The sequence below is a fragment of the Eriocheir sinensis genome, chromosome 15 (genome assembly GCF_024679095.1).
Source record: "Eriocheir sinensis breed Jianghai 21 chromosome 15, ASM2467909v1, whole genome shotgun sequence".
NCBI classification, from domain to species: domain Eukaryota; kingdom Metazoa; phylum Arthropoda; class Malacostraca; order Decapoda; family Varunidae; genus Eriocheir; species Eriocheir sinensis.
Window position 1 is genome coordinate 6,780,976 of NC_066523.1, and position 13,182 is coordinate 6,794,157.

Below are 13,182 nucleotides of genomic sequence, written 5' to 3' on the forward strand. Positions count from 1 at the left end.
TTGCCCGTGTCTGGGTGTGTGCGTGACCAAGGCGGTGGTGGTGGTGATGGTGGTGGAGGTGGTGATGGTGGTGGAGGTGGTGATGGTGGTGGTACAAGTAGCCTACACACCCACACCTACAACACTTAATTAACCTGCATAACACCTTTGGACTCACCTGTCACACACACCCTCCAACCCCCATTTCAACACCACAATCACCTCATCACCCTCATCACCACCTGACAAACAAACACACACACAGAGGGCGAGAGGTGGTGGTGGAGGTGGTGGTGGTGGTGATGCTAATAGTGGTGGTGGTGGTGTGAGGGGAGTGAGTGAGTGTTGGCTTGCGGTAGTGTTGCGCCGGAGCCCTACCCTGCCGTGCCCTGCCTCGCCGTGCCCTGTCTGGCCTTCCCTTGCCGGTTAGGAAGTAGGGGAAGAAGGACCTTTCTGTGTGACTGGGGGCTTCGTCAGGTGTCCTCCTCGAAGACTCGCGCCCCGCCGTACGATCCTTCCTCTCCCCCTCCCGGTTATCGAAGGGGTGGAAGAAAGGTCCCTCCTGTTGGTGCTTTCCTCGTCTCTGTGTTAAAGAATGTAACTGAGAGAAGACATGAGGGAATAGAAGGCAGTACGCTCGCATACCTTTACTAAAACAAGATATAAGGGGAAAGAATTGAATTTATAAATGCCTTACTGATTGAAATGGGATATGAGGGAAGTGAAGTTTAGTGTTTACGTAAATAGAAGAATATATACATACTTCTCTAGACGGAAATAAGACATCAGGGAAGTGAGCTGAAGTGTATACATAACTAGAGGAATATATACATACCCATAGTGACTGGAAGAAGACATTGAGGGAAGTGAAGCAGATTGTTTACATGAATAGATAAATATATATACTGACTCCTGGTGGATGAAGGAAGACATACAGGAAGTGAACTGAAGAAGAAAATATATGGAAGAATGTAGGAGTAAATAAAAGAATATATACAGACCCTTGGTAACTGGAGTAAGATAGAGGGAAGATGAAGTGAGGTGTATATGTAAACAGAAGAATATTTACCAACTCTTAGAGACTGCAAACACATATGAGTGAGAGAGAAAGTGAGCTAAAGTGTTTACGCAAATAAAAATGACACATACACACTCTTAGAAACTGAAGGAAGACGTGAGAGAGGTGAGCTGAAGTGTATACAAGAACGAAAGAATATATACAAGGTGAGCGACTGAAGTAAGACAGGAACTGAACTGAAGGAAAAAGAACAAGAACAAGAACAAGAACAAGAACTGAAGGAAAAAGAACAAGAACAAGAACTGAAGGAAGACGTGAGAGAGGTGAACTGAAGTGTATACAAGAATGAAGGAATATATTCAAGACTAGCGACTGAAATAAGACAGGGAAGTGAATTGAAGTGAAAACATGAACATATACACACCCTTAAGGAATGAAAGGAGACGAGAGTAATAAATAGACGTGTATGTCTGTTCGAGGTGACCGCAAGAAGCAAACAAACGTGTACACAGAAAAGGTGAAAATATACAAACTCCTAATGACTGAAATGTGACATGAGTGAAGTGAACGAAGCTGTATGCATGTGTAGATTAATAGAAAATATACATCCCATCAGTTTATTAAGATATGCATACTAATGATGACGGAAAGAAGACATGAGTTTGAAGTGACTGAACGTGTATGTGAATATGCGTAGAGGATAATGATACATACACATACTCGCTTTGTTCAGTGGAGCGGTGAGGTGAACGTCTTTGAGGAACGTAATAGTTGCGGGGAAAGTAACAAAGAGAGAAAATAATGTTAAAAGTAGCGTTAAAAGTAGGAAACAGAAAATAAAACGGTAAAAGTAGCAGGAAGAGTAAAAAAATGAAAAGGAAAACTGAGAGAAAAAAAAGCTTGTAGAAAGGCAAATAAATTCACAAAGTAATTCTCAACTTGCCTGGAAAACAGAATATGAGGAAAAACAGAAGTGAAGAAGAGACAGTAAAATAAACCTGAAAAAACAACTATAGAAAGTGAGTGAGAGAACCAAAAGAAGGAAGAAGGAAAAAAAAAAAAACGAAGATAACAACTACAAAGAAAACGAGATGACAAAACCGCAAAAAAAAAGACGAAAAAAAAAAAAGATCAAAGAGCGACGCTACATTGAATACTAATACCCTTCTAGTGCTACCTGATTCCCTGAACGTTGGATTCGATTCCCTGAACGTAGGACTCGATCCCCTCTAGCATAAAGTCGTGATCGGATTCCGTGTCACCCTCGGACACAAAAGGAATCGAACCCAACTCAATAAGTGAACGCGGAAGTGAAAGGGGATTGGGATTTGTCTGGGGGGGGGGAGCTAAATGTGTGTGTGTGTGTGTGTGTGTGTGTGTGTGTGTGTGTGTGTGTGTGTGTGTGTGTGTGTGTGTGTGTGTGTGTGTGTGTGTGTGTGTGTGTGTGTGTCTCTATTTTTCTCTGTTTTTCTCTGTTTCTCTGTCTCTCTCTCTCTCTCTCTCTCTCTCTCTCTCTCTCTCTCTCTCTCTCTCTCTCTCTCTCTCTCTCTCTCTCTCTCTCTCTCTCTCTCTCTCTCTCTCTCTCTCTCTCTCTCTCTCTCTCTCTCTCTCTCTCTCTCTCTCTCTCTCTCTCTCTCTCTCTCTCGCTCTCTTTATTCAGCTTATTAATACTTCCATCATCTCCCTCTATTTCCATCCCTCTCTTGCTTACGTTGTGGCAGAGAAAATACACAACGATCAGTCCGTCTCTGTCTCTTTCTCTCTCTCTTTCTCTTTCCTCTCCTCTTTCCTCTTTATTGCTGTGTGTGTGCGTGTGTGTGTGTGTGTGTGTGTGTGTGTGTGTGTGTGTGTGTGTGTGTGTGTGTGTGTTTGCTTATCCATTCGTCTGTCGCTTCTTCTTCCTCCTCCGTTTGACTGTTTGGGTGTAATGGTGAAGGTCTGTAGATAGCTTTTAATTTATTTTTGTATACGTGATTTTTTTTCTCGATTCATGCTATTTATTTATCTTCGTCTTCTTGGTCTGTTTATCTTTATTTCTTCATACTCTTCTGTCTTATTTGTATATTGGTGTTTCTTTCTTTCTTTCTTTCTTTCTTTCTTTCTTCTGTCTTTTTTTCTTTCTTTCGTACTTTCTTTCTTTCTTTCTCTCTATCTGTTTCTGTTTCTTTCTCTGTTTCTCTGTTTTTTCTCCCATTCTTTTTTTTTTCGTTCTTTCTCTCTTTTTTCTTTGTTTTATCTTTTCATTCTTTCCTTCCCTCCATCCTTCCCTTCCTTCCATCCACCCATCCCTCTCTTCCTTCCTTCCATCCTTCCTTCCTCCTTCCTTCTATCCATCCATCCATCCCTTCCATCCTTCCTTCCTTCCTTCCTTACTTCCATCCATCCCTTCCTTCCTTCCTTCCTCCTCCCTCCATTTCTCCCTCCCTTCCTTCCTTCCATCTATCCATCCTTCCTTCCTTCCTTCCTCCCTTCCTTCGTTCCTCCCTCCCTTCCTTCCTTCCATCTATCCATCCTTCCTTCCTTCCTTCCTCCCTTCCTTCGTTCCTCCCTACCTTCCTTCAATCAATCCATCCATCCATCCCGTCCTCCTCCCTTCCTTCCTCCCTTCCTTCCTTCCTTCCTTCCTTCCCTCCATTCTATTCCCTGATGCCGAGTAAATAGTGAACACCTCCGACAATTTCAGCGCCTCTGTGTACCTGTTTGCACCTGGGCGTTGGTTGTACCTGTGAGAAGGTGGACCTAATGGCGCGTGTAATTGTTTATTCGCGGTCCTAATGCCGTGTGTGTGTGTGTGTGTGTGTGTGTGTGTGTGTGTGTGTGTGTGTGTGTGTGTGTGTGTGTGTGTGTGTGAGAGAGAGAGAGGGGGAGAGGGTGGAAGGAGGGATGTTGGAGGGGGACGGTCGGTGTGGGTGTAGGTAAGTGTGTGTGTGTGTGTGTGTGTGTGTGTGTGTGTGTGTGTGTGTGTGTGTGTGTACGTAGGCTAATTGCATTGTAAACACATCTTCCCCACCTTCCCTCACGATGTTATCCCGCTGACAAAGTTTCCCAGTCCTCCTCCTCCTCCTCCTCCTCCTCCTCCTCCTCTTCCTCTTCCTCCTTCTTCATTCCTTCATCCCTTCCTTCTCTCTCAATCCTCTCTCCTCCTCGTTCTAACCTGACATCCCTCTATATTTCCTTCCATACTTCCCCCTCCTCCTCCTCTTCCTCTTCTTCCTTCTTCATTCCTTCATTCCTTCCTTCTCTCTCAATCCTCCCTCCTCCTCATTCTAATCTGACAGCCCTCTTTATTTCCATCCTTACTTCCCCCTCCTCCTCCTCTTCTTCCTTCTTCATTCCTTCATTCCTTCCTTCTCTCTCAATCCTCCCTCCTCCTCATTCTAATCTGACAGCCCTCTATATTTCCTTCCTTACTTCCCCCTCCTCCTCCTGTCCTCCTTTCTATCTCTTCCCGTCTCTCCATCTTCCTCCTCTTCCTCCTGCAGTTCTTCTTTCTCCATCTTCTTACCCTCCTGACTTTCTTCCACTGCCCTCCATCCTCCTCCTTCTCCTCCTCCTCCTGTCCTCCCTCATCTATTTTTCACCAGTCTCCCTTCCCTTGACCAGAACAAAAAAAAAATCCTTCCCTGCACATTTCTCTCCTCTTTTCAACCGACTTTCCTCCCATTCTTTGTTTCCTCCTCCTTTCTTCCTTTTTTCCATTCTTCCGCTTTCCTATCTTTTTGGTCCACTCCTTTTTCCTTTCCTTTCTTTTTTTTTCTTCTTCTTCTTTCCAATTATTTTTTTCATCTCTTATTCATTTTTTTTTGTCCATTCTTCCTTTGTTTCTTCTCTCATCCATCATTTTCCTTAATCTATTCCCTCCTACTCTTCCTTCTTCTCCTTCTTCCCCTTCTTCAGTCACTCCCTCCCGACCCTCGTTATTAGGTGTGTGGTGTTGAGAGGGTGATGGTGTTGATGGGTGGTGATGTGGTGTTGATTCTGGTGTTGGATGTAGTGTTAATTCATTCCTACACCTCACTTCCTTTTTCTCACAATTTTTTTTCTTTCATTTGCATCTTTTTAATTTTTGGTGGTGGTGGTAATGGTTGGTGGTGCTTGGGGGATTGTTGTTGTTGTTGTTGTTGTTGTTGTTGTTGTTGTTGTTGTTGTTGTTGTTGTTGTTGTTGTTGTTGCTGTTGTTACTGCTCTTCCTGTCTTCTTGTTCTTCTTTTTCTCCTTTTTTCCTCTTCCTTTTTTCTTCTTTACTTTCTGTTTCTGTGTTAAAAGTCGATGCACAGAAGGTGAGAGAGAGAGAGAGAGAGAGAGAGAGAGAGAGTGTGAGAGAAAAAAAACCTGCACCCTATTTGTCTGACGAAGCTCCCCCCCCAAAAAAAGGGAGAAAATAGGAAGAAAAAACATCCCCTAGAGCACCTTGTTATTTTCCCCATTACCACTAACGTGTTTTTATTCGCGTCTGAAGATAGAAAAAAAGGGAAGGAAAAATAAAAGAGAGTGAAAAAATAAGAACCAAAGAAGGGGAGAGAAAAAAACCCCCGACTCCGAATTGAAAAAAACCCCACCAACGAGAGAAAGAAAGAAAAAAAGAAAGAAAACAACCCGAGGAAAAAGTAAAAAAAAAACACGAAAACAACTAGAAACAAGAAAAAAACAATACAGGAAAAAAAGTAAAGAAAAACGAAAACACCTCAGAAAAAAAAGGAAAAAATAAATAAAACACGGGGAAAAAAGTAAAATAAAAACAAGAATAAATCAGAAAAAAGAAGGAAAAAAAACCCTCCTGCTGGTGACTTCTGCAGGAGACACACTCGTAGGGGGGCGCCAGCTATGACTCCCCCCTCACCCCCTCCTCCTTTTCCTCCTCCTTCTGCTAGTGCCGCCCCCGCCCTGCCCCGCGCCCTCCGCCCCGCCGCCTCACGCCTCAGCTAACAATAGTAGTAGTTGTAGTAGTAGTAGTAGTAGGGGTAGGAGTAGCAGTAGTAGGAGTAGTAGTAGTGAGACAAAAGTGCTCACAGTGTCAAATAAGGAAGTGAAGTGCAGTGAAGTGAGGTCAAGGAAGGTAATTACGTAGGTGTCTGAAGTGCGGGTGAAGTGAAGACAGACAGACAGACAACCTAGACGTAAATGTATGTGAAGTGAAGTTACAAGGAAGTGAAGTGAAGTGAACACAAGACAAAAAAAACAGACGGTGAAGTGTGTGAAGGTGAAATGAAGTGAAGTGAAGCGAAGTGAGAGAAAGACACACACAGACACAGACAAAGAAACAGAACAGACAGACAGACAGACTTATCGAACCGTCACATTCATTATCTTAAATATTGAATGACAAGAGAAGTGGAAGAGGAAGTGAGTGCTGGCGTGTGGGTGTAGCAGAAGCATTAGTAGAAGTAGCAGTAGTAAAAGTAGTAGCAGTAGTAGTAGTAGTAAAGGTAGCAGTAGTAGTAGTAGTAGTAGTGGTAGTAGTAGTAGTAGTAGTAAGTGTCCTTGGGTGTGTGGGGGCCTGGAATCAACGTAGCATAGAGAGGGCAGGCAGGAAGGGCAGGAGGCAAGATGGGGTGCACGATGTCAGTGGAGGAGAAGGCGGCGCTGGCGAAGAGCAAGGAGATAGACAAACAGATCGCCGTGGAGAGCACCGCCAGGGACGTTAAGCTGCTGCTGCTGGGTGAGTGGCCGCGGGTGTTGGGGGATGAGAAGGGAGAAGAAGTGGGTCGTCGCTAAAACTATGTGAAAGAAGGAAAAGAAAACTCCAATAATCAAGACTTTCATGGATCAATAGATGTGAGAAGGGCGGAGAACGAGGTATATAATTGTCGCTAAATGGATATGAAGGAAGGAAAAGAAGACACTTTACAGCTCCTGGGTTTGTGTATATATATGAGTCTGTTTTGGTGTGTGAGAAGGGAAAAGGAGGAGGGCATCTCTAAAAATATATATAGGAAGGAAAAGAAAACACCAAAGATCAAGAATTTCATGGATCAATAGATGTGTGTGTGTGTGTAGGGAGGGGAAGGGAAGGGCGGAGAACGAGGTAGACGTATATAATAGTCGCTGAAAGTATATGAAGGAAGGAAAAGACACTGTTTGCAGCTCCTGGGTTTGTGTACGAGTGTGTTTTGGTGTGTGAGACGGGAGAAGGAGGAGGGAATCTCTAAAAGTATATATAGGAAGGCAAAGTAAATATCATTGGTGGCTCCTGAGTGTGTGTATTGATGTATTGTGGGTATGTCAGAAGGAAGGAGGAGGAGGAGGAGGAGGAGAAGGGCATCTCTAAAAGTATATATATAGGAAGGCAAAGTAAATATCAATGGTGGCTCCTGAGTGTGTGGATTGGTGTATTGTGTGGGTATGTCAGAAGGAAGGAGGAGGAGGAGGAGGAGGAGGAGGAGAAGGGCATCTCTAAAAGTATATACAGGAAGGAAAATAAAACATTAATGGCGGTTCCTGATTGTGTGGATTGGTGTATTGATGTTGTGTGGTTATGTCAGAAGGGAGGAGGAGGAGGAGGAGGAGGAGGGCGTCTCTAAAAATATATTCAGGAAGGAAAAGAGAACAGAAAACAACCATAACTAAGAAATTAATGACTAAATGGTTACTTCTTGGTGTGTGAAGGAATGTGTTTTGGTGTAGGTATGTCTGTGGAAAGGGAGGAGGAGGAGGCCGTCTCAAACTGTTTAAAGAAGGAAAAGGAAATAAAACCAACCATAACCAAGAAATCAATAGCTAAATGATTGCTTATGGGTGTGTTAAGGAGTAAGTTTGGAAGATGTTTATTGGTAACATGGAACTATTTCGACATCGTGGAGTTTCACCTCAGTTCACCGACCCATTATGAGCCCATCTCTTCTTCAACCTTCCCCTCCCGCATCCTTCCTTCCTCACCCCTTCTCCTTCCTTACCCTTCCCTTCGCCACGTCCCTCTTTCCACACCCCACCCCTTTCTTTCCCCTCTCCCTCCTTCAAGCCCATCCCTTCCTTATCCCTATGAATACTTTTTTTTTTTTTACCTCGAAAACTGCTGATATTGATGTCCCTCACCTCATTAAGTACCCCGATGAATGCCTTTTTTTTTTACCTCGATGATGATGATGTTTGATGCTGTTGATGTTGTCTTTGGGGTAATAACTTTAATGGAGGATTTTTTTTTTTTTTGCCTCCGAGTTGGAATTTTAGAGTGTTTGGTCATCCTCTTTTTTTTTGCTGTTTTCATCTTTTCTTTGTGTTGCTGATGTTAATTTTGTCCTGGGTTTCTCTTTTTTTCTTCGTCTATTAAGGTTGCTGCTTGTTTCGAGTGACCCCCAGGCAGTCTTGTTATGATTTATACTAACGGACTTTGGATTATCTGCTTTATTATGCCCATATTTCTCCTTTCTCTTTCCTCCTTCTCCTCCTCATTCTTCTTCTTCTCCTCCTCATCTTCCTCCTCCTCACACTGCTACGAACTTCAGAACTGACTCTCCTCTCTCTTTCCTACTTCCTAACCTCAACTCAGGAGCAGTAAGTAGCGGGCTTTTTTTCTTTAATATTTTTTTTTTTTTAACGCCCTGGAACTGTCTCCTTTGCTGTAAAAAAGAAAAATACATATAATGCTTTACTTCCACTCCTCCTCCTCCTCCTTCTCTTCCTCCTCCTCCTCCTCCTCCTCCTCACGCCACGCCCCTCTCTCTTCCTCTCAGCCCGTCCTGTCTTTAAGCCGTCAGACAGGACCCGTCACCCCCTGCTGTCCCCCGTCACTCCGCCGCCCCCCCCTCCTCCTCCTCCTCCTCCTCCTCCTCGATTAATCAGCGGAAAAGGAAACCCCACAGAGACGGAGTTTTACGTGACTCCACAACTCCTTAGCTACTTCTCTTCTTACTGGTGCTGGAGGTGGTGGTGGTGATGGTGGTGGTGGTGATGGTGGTGGTGATGGTGGTGGTGGTGATAATCCTCCTCCTCTTTATCTTCCTCCTCCCCTTACTACTTCTTTTTGTTTTTCTTCTTCCTTCTTCTTTTTCACCTCCTCCTCCTCCTCCTGTTTCTTCCATTCATCATGTTTCTCCAGTTCCAGTCATAATTCTTGTTTCTTTATTTCTTTAATCCTCCTCCTCTTTATCTTCCTCCTCCTCTTACTTTTTTTTTTCTTGTTCTTCTTTCTTCTTCTTTTTATCGTCCTCCTCCTCCTGTTTCTTCCATTGATCATGTTTCTCCTTCTTCCAGTCATAGTTCTTGTTTCTTTTTTTTTTCTCATTCATTCTTTCTTTATTTCTTTAATCCTCCTCCTCTTTATCTTCTTCCTCCTCTTACTTCTTTTTTTTCTTGTTCTTCTTTCTTCTTCTTTTTATCGTCCTCCTCCTCCTGTTTCTTCCATTCATCATGTTTCTCCTTCTTCCAGTCATAGTTCTTGTTTCTTTTTCTTCTCATTCATTCTTTCTTCTTCATTCTTACCTCCCCTTCCCGTGTTTTCTTTTCTTATATATCCTTTCGTTGTTGTTCTTCTTGAGTTCCTTGTGTTTGCTGCTGTTGTTGTTGATTTTCCCCTCCTTCCTCTTCTTTCACATCCATCTTTTAGCCTTCCTCTCCTTCCTTCCTTCCTTCTTCCTCCTCCTTCTCTTCCTCCTCCTCCTCCTCCTCCTCAGCTGTCAGTATTGTGAGAGGAAGCAAGTAAATCTAATAACTGAATAAAAGAATGACCGTAAAAAGAAAACATGAAAACAGAAGGACATACTAAAGCTTTTGTAAATACAGTTATTATTATTATTATTATTATTATTATTATGCTTTATTTTGTAAGAGGAAAGCTGGAAGTAAAATATAAGACAAGTGTGTGTGTGTGTGTGTGTGTGTGTGTGTGTGTGTGTGTGTGTGTGTGTGTGTACACACACACACACACACACATGATGCAACAGTATTTACGTAATTCAGGTTCAGGAACCATCTCGTTACATGCTCTCTCTCTCTCTCTCTCTCTCTCTCTCTCTCTCTCTCTCTCTCTCTCTCTCTCTCTCTCTCTCTCTCTCTCTCTCTCTCTCTCTCCTTTTTTTCTTTTTCATCCTCTTGCTTCTTTGTTTTCTTTATTATCATCATTATAAATTTCTTCTTCTTCTTCTTCTTTTTCTTCTTCTTCTTCCATCTTTTTCATTGTTTTCCTTTTCTTTCCCTTCCCTTTCTTTTCCTTCCCTTCTTTTCCTTTCCCTTCCATTCCATTCCTTTTCTTTTCCTTCCTTCCGTTCCCTTCTCTTCCCTTGTTGACTATTCCCTTTCGTTCCGGTTACCTTTCCCTTCCCTTTCCTTTCCTTCCCACTCTTCCTTTCCCGTCCATTTTTCACCATTACCTTTCCTTTCATTTTCCTTCCTTCCTTCCTTCCTTCCCTTCCTTTCTTTCCCTTTCCTTTCCCTTCCTTTCTTTCCCTTTTCCTTCCTTCCTTCCTTCCTTCCCTTCCCTTTCCTTTCCTTTCCTTTCCTTTCCTTTCCTTTCCTTCCTTCCTTTCCTTTCCTTTCCTTTCCTTTCCTTTCCTTCCCTTCCCTTCCCTTTCCCAACCGTCCCTGCTACTTACACCTTGCTTCCTTTCCTTCCCTGAACTTTTCCTCCTCTGCCTTTCTTTCCCTTCCCTTCCCTTCCCTCCCCTTTCCTTTCCTTTCCTTTCCTTTCCTTTCTTCCTTTCTTTCCTTTCCTTCCTTTCTTTCCCTTTCCTTTCCTTTCCTTTCCTTCCCTTCCTTTCCTTCCTTCCTTCCCTTCCTTTCTTTCTTTCCTTTCCTCCTTCCTTCCTTCCTTCCTTTCCTTTCTTTCTTTCCTTTCCTTCCTTCCTTCCTTCCTTCCTTCCCTTTCTTTCTTTCTTTCCTTCCTTTCCTTCCTTCCTTAACTTCCCTTTCCCTACCGTCTTCTCCCCGTACCCCTTGCTTCCTTTCCTTCCCTGATCTTTTCCTCCGCTGCCTTTATTTCCCTTCCCTTCCGTTCCCTTCCCTTCCTTTCCCTCCACTGTCTCATTTCTCTCCGCGTCTTATGGGAGTGCTGATGCAACTGTAAAACGCGCTGACCTTGGCTTCATCTAAATCTTTTTCACGTATCCCCGTCACACTTCTTTTATTACCATTATTACGCGCCTTTAACAACCCTCTCACTCTCTTTTTTTTTGTGTGTGTGTGAAGGAAGGTTAGGCAGCGAGGAAGGTTTTGTCGTTACACTTTTTTTATTTTCTTTGAGTGTGTGTGTGTGTGTGTGTGTGTGTGTGTGTGTGTGGAGGTGAAAGGGGGGATGTAGGAGGGGGTTCTTGGGATGTTGTGTTGTTGTTGTTGTTGTTGGTGGTGGTGGTGGTGGTGTTTTAGTTTCCTGTATGTCGTGTCTTAAGTTCCGTTTTTTATACCTTTCATGCCCGTGTTGTTTTTTTTTCTTATTTTCTTTTACCTACAGTTAGAGTATATTAAATGAACGTCTTTTGATTTTTTTTTTTTTTTTGTAGGAGCAGCGAGTAGCGGGCTTTTTTATTATTGTTTCCTTTTTTTGTGCCCTTGAACTGTCTCCTTTGTTGTAAAAAAATATATATGCTTTTTGTATTCGTGTTCATGTTGTAAATTTTGAAGCTGTTATAATGTTCTTGAGGGTGACGAAGAGGAAATGGTTACGTGTTCATTTTTTGCGTCTGTCTGTCTGTTTGTTATCGCAGAGGTAGACTTTCTTTGGCGCCTGATTCTCTTATCTGAATGCTTGATTGGGTACAAGGATTGCCTTCTGATCCTACTTCTTAGCTTATCAACACTGAGGCACACACACACACACACACACACACACACACATAAATAAATACTGGTAACTCAAAACTAATAATGATCACCTGTGTAGTCGTACCAAAAAAAAGGAGTTAGCAAATAATAATAAAAAAAAAGTCTATGTGATGGTTGGTTTGATGTTATAACGTGAAGGAAAATATGTATTGTGTAAGAACTCTCAGAACCTCCCCTCGTCCCCCTTACACACACCTCACCCCCTACATACTGACACCCTTTCCTCACCCCCCCGACATGCACACAGCCACCTCTCCCCTCCACACACACCGACCCTGTCCTCATAGGTTCAGATCGAGGAGTATTTTAGGAAGGCGCCCGGCCCGTGCACACCACTCTCTTGGCATGCTGCATTGTGTCTCGGGTTGAGCGTCCGAGCTGAGAGAGAGAGGGGTGGAGAGGGGGGAGGGGTGATAGGGGGAGAGAGAGAGAGGGAGGAATGGAGAGGGGGCGAGGGGGAAGGAAAAGAAAGAGATGAGGAAGTGACGAGGAAGAGGGAACATGACGAAGGAAGAGGAAAGTGAGGAAAGGGGGTGAGGGAGGGAAAGGCTGAGGAAGGAATGGGCTTGAAGGAGGTAGGAAAGGGGGTACAGAGAGGAGGGAAGGTAAAAATATGAGGAAGTGACGGAATGAGGAAAGGGAACGTGATGGAGGTAGAGGAAGGAAAGAGAAAGGGTGAAGGAGTTAAGGTTCTTGAGGAGATGGTTTTGAAGGAGGACGAGGGGGAGAGGGGGTAGGGAAGAAAAAAAAGATGAGGTGGCGAAGGGAGATGGGTGAAGATAAGGGTAAGGGAGGATGAGGATGAGGGCGCATAAGGGATTTGGTATGGGATGGTACAGGATGAGGAGTGAGAAGAGAAAGGGAAAGGGGGATATGGAGTGAGAGGTGAGGATTGGGAAAAGGAGATAAAGCAGAGATGAAGAGAAGGAGAGGCTGGGTAGTGAAGGAATGGAAGGAGGAAGGGAAGAGATAGTAAAAGATGAAATAAGTGAATAACAAAAGGGAGCTACAGGAGACTGAATAATTAAGGAAACTGGGTGAAGGAAGAAAAGGAAGGACTAAAAAAAAAAGACAAAGGAGATGAGATGAGAGGAGTGAGTGAGACGAAGGAGAGAAAGAAAAAAAAACAAAGCAATGAGCAAGGAAATGAGTGAGTGAGGGAAAAGAAAAGTGAGAGAATAAGGGAAAGGAGGGCACGAAGGCGAACTAAAGGAAAGACAAGATAATTAACCGGAGCAAAAAGGAAGGAAGAGAGGAAGGGAAGCAGAAAACAAGGAAGACGTGGAAGATGAGAAAGAAAGTTAGCAAGATGTGTGATCCAGAGCAAGGGAGCAGGGAGAGGAAAATAGGGAGAAGAAAGGAAGGAGAGGAAAACCGAGAGAAGAAAAGAGGGTGACAACAACAGGGAGAGGAAATCAGGGAGAGAACAGCAG

The 13,182-nt window shown here is 43.5% G+C and overlaps 1 long non-coding RNA gene across 1 annotated transcript; it reads left to right on the forward strand.

Annotated features, from left to right (window-relative positions):
* The first annotated feature begins 317 nt into the window (after positions 1-317).
* Positions 318-5,624, forward strand: LOC126998854 (uncharacterized). The gene is made up of 2 exons (XR_007753041.1): positions 318-404; positions 5,457-5,624. It is a non-coding gene; the product is annotated as an uncharacterized LOC126998854 (long non-coding RNA).
* Positions 5,625-13,182: the final 7,558 nt, after the last annotated feature.